Below are 3,979 nucleotides of genomic sequence, written 5' to 3' on the forward strand. Positions count from 1 at the left end.
TACTATTGGAGGATTTTAGAAATAATAAAATGAAATGCCAGTAACGTGGTTATGTATTAAATTTTGGTATATTTTATGACGAAGGACGTCTAAACAATGACAGTCAAATAAAACTGGAGGTGTGATGATGGTAACCTGTATAAATATCTGGGTTAAGATACTTGAGTTAACATGGACTATACTTGATGACGGTGGAAGAGATGGACGAAAGTCTTTTTTCAACCAACTGAAACACTTTCTACAGTATGTAAAGAAAGAAGATTTTAGGTGTCGTGTTTGTTTTGAAAATTAAAAATTATTTAAAAAAAAGAATAGAATAGAGAATAGAATAGAATAACAGAATTAGAAGGGACCTTGGAGGTCTTCTAAGAGCTGAGGTGGCGCAGTGGTTAAATGCAGCACTGCAGGCTACTTCAGCTGACTGCAGTTCTGCAGTTCGGCTGTTCAAATCTCACCGGCTCAGGGTTGACTCAGCCTTCCATCCTTCCGAGGTGGGTAAAATGAGGACCCGGATTGTTGTTGGGGGCGATATGCTGACTCTGTAAACCGCTTAGGGAGGGCTGAAAGCCCTATGAAGCGGTATATAAGTCTAACTGCTATTGCTATTCTAGTCCAACCCCCTGCCTAGGCAGGAAACCCTATACCGTTCCAGACAAATGGCTATCCAGCATCTTCTTTAAGACTTCCAGTGTTGGGGCATTCACAACTTCTGGAGGCGACTTCTGTTCCACTGATTGTTCTCACTGTCTGGAAATTTCTCCCTAGTTCTAACTGGATGAGAATGGAGATATTCCCTGGCTAAGCAGGAGCCCTTTGGAGAAAGGCTCACAGCTGTGGTTCTCACCACTTGAAGGTGGCTGGGCTTCAACCCCCAGGATTCCCCAGCCAGCAGGATTTAAGAAGGGTGGGGGATTCTGGGCATTGAAATCCACCCATCTACAAGTAGCCAAGGTTGATAAACCCTGATGAATTACAAGGACCAGTAGCCACTCCAGCACTTCCTTCTGCCCCCCCCGCCCCCACCCCGCGAGAAAGGAGAGAAGCCGGTGAGTTCTCACCATCAAAGGCAGAAGATCTGAGGACGAGCGAGGGCCCGAAATGATCAGGTGTGTCTGTGTGTCTATTTTTATTTTGCTGGATTTTTTAAAAAAAAAAATTTAATCTCTTACATACAATTATAGGTATCCATCCAAATAGTTATTTATTCTTATTTATATTTATCACTTTTATGCATTCATTTTTGCATTTCAAAGATTATAATATGCAGTTCGGGTTGCTTTATTTACCATCCCATCTGCCTGTTTTAACACCACCTTATTTCCTCTTTTCTCTCTCCATTCTGTACTTCCTTCCTTCCTCCTCTCCTTCCTCTTCCTTCTTCCCTTCCCTCTCCCCTACTCCTACTCCTCTCTTCCTCCTCCTACCCTCTCTCCTTCTCTTTCTATCTCTTCCCTCCTTCCTCTCCTTTCCCTTTCCTTCTTCCCTTCCCTCTTCCCTACTCTTCCCCTTCCCCTTCCTACCGTCTCTCCTTCTCTTTCTCTCTTCCTTCCTCCTCTCCTTCCCTTTCCTTCTTCCTTTACCTCTCCCCTACTCCTACTCTTCCTCTTCCCCCTTCCTACCCTCCTTCCTTCTCTTTCTCTCCCTTCCTTCCTCCTCTCCTTCCCCTTCCCTCTTCCCTACTCTTCCCCTTCCCCTTCCTACCGTCTCTCCTTCTCTTTCTCTCCCTTCCTTCCTCCTCTCCTTCCCCTTCCTTCTTCCCTTCCCTCTTCCCTACTCTTCCCATTCCCCTTCCTACCACCTCTCCTTCTCTTTCTCTCCCTTCCTTCCTACTCTCTTTCCCTTTCCTTCTTCCTTTACCTCTCCCCTACTCCTGTCTTCCTCTTCCTATCCTCTCTCCTTCTCTTTCTCTCCCTTCCTTCCTCCTCTCCTTCCTCTTCCTTCTTTCCTTCCCTCTCCCCTACGCCTACTCTTCCTCTTCCCCTTCCTGCCCTCCCTCCTTCTCTTCCTCTCCCTTCCACCCTCCTCTCCTTCCCTCCTCTTCCTCTCGTTCTTTCCTCCTCTCTCCCTTTCTTCTTCTGCTGTTACAGGTGTCTCTTTCAAATCTCACTTTATGTTTTCTTGGGATGGTATTTCCGCAAATCCAAATATAATTTAGTATCATTTCTTATTCCCTTCCCTTAACTCATCTATCCTAACTATGCTTTTCCCCCTTTATATCTCACTCTTAAATATATACTTGTATATTTAATACTTTCTTTTCTGATTTCACCCTCTCCCCCCTCCCTTTTCCATTTAATACTGTATTCTGCATCTTTCCTTTACTTTCTTTTTTAGATTCCTTTCTCTAGCCAGGCCTTGTGTCCCTGTGTGTGTGGACAATCCACACCTCCCATCTCCAAAACCAAGCATGAAGTGCGGAGAAGCCAAAGCTCCAAGTGCAAACTGCACAACACACAACGTTGCTAACGTTAATAGGAAAAGCAGGTCCTATCATTATGTTCATAGTATCTTAGGAGGAATATGAATAGGAAAGGCTCACAAAAATGTGAAAACAGGAGGAGGAGGAGGAAGGATTTGGTATGTTTGCTGCCTTGAAGTAACTCAGGAAGAAATAAAGTTGGGTTAAAATAAACTAAAAACCTAATGTTTTGAAAGGGAAATTTCCATTTTAGAACTATTTTTTTTAAAAAAAAGGTATCTGGAAAGGGACAATTTATTTTGATTGATACATATATGGATGGATAGATAGATAGATAATGATAGATGATGGATGGATGGATGGATGGATAGATAGATAGATATAGATAGATAGATAGAATGAAAGAATGATTGGATAGATGCATAATGATGGATGGATGGATGGATGGATAGATAAGACAGAGACAGACAGACAGACAGACAGATAATAGAGAAGAGATAGATAGATAGATAGATAGATAGATAGATAGATAGATAGATAGATAGATAGATAGACAGACAGATAAGACAGACAGACAGACAGCTAGATATAGATAGAATGAATGAAAGAATGATTGGATAGATGCATAATGATGGATGGATGGATTGATTGATTGATAGATAAGACAGACAGACAGATAATAGAGAAGAGATAGATAGATAGATAGATAGATAGACAGATAATAAAGAAGAGATAGATAAATGATAGACAGACAGACAGATAATAGAGAAGAGATAGATAGATAGATAGATAGATAGATAGATAGATAGATAGATAGATAGATAAGACAGACAGATAGATATAGATAGATAGAATGAATGAAAGAATGATTGGATAGATGCATAATGATGGATGGATGGATGGATGGATAGATAAGACAGACAGAGACAGAGATAGATAGATAGATAGATAGATAGATAGATAGATAGATAGATAGATAGATAGATAGATAGACAGATAGATAGATAGAATGGAAGAATGATTGGATAGATGCATAATGATGGATGGATGGATGGATGGATGGATAGATAGATAGATAAGACAGACAGACAGACAGACATAGATAGAATGAAAGAATGATTGGATAGATGCATAATGATGGATGGTGGATGGATGGATAGAAGGACAGACAGATAAAAATACAATTTCATTGCCTCAAATTAAAACTTTTCAAAGGGACATTTTGAAATTAAAGAAAAAAAATCCTCTTTTGGCAGACTGTTGCTCTCCAAAAATGAAAATTCATTTTAATTACATTTTTTAAAAATTAAAAATGAAAATTCATTAAAAATTTTAAAAGTGAAAATTAATTTAATAAATCAGAATTTTTAAAAAAATGAATATTAATTTAATTCCTTATATTAAAACTGGGACCCCTTTTTTCGGGGCGGGGACGGGGGGGTTCTCTATTTTACCCCAACTTCGGGCAGACAGAGGCGCTCCCTGGGCATGCGCAGAACGCCTCCCTTGCCCCCGTGCAGAGCAAGGAAGGAAGGCGGGCCGGGCCCTTAGAGGGGCGGG

This window comes from Thamnophis sirtalis, unplaced genomic scaffold (genome assembly GCF_051295495.1).
Source record: "Thamnophis sirtalis isolate CommonGarterSnake01/CBP01778 unplaced genomic scaffold, rThaSir2_p1.2 scaffold_17, whole genome shotgun sequence".
In the NCBI taxonomy this organism is placed as follows: domain Eukaryota; kingdom Metazoa; phylum Chordata; class Lepidosauria; order Squamata; family Natricidae; genus Thamnophis; species Thamnophis sirtalis.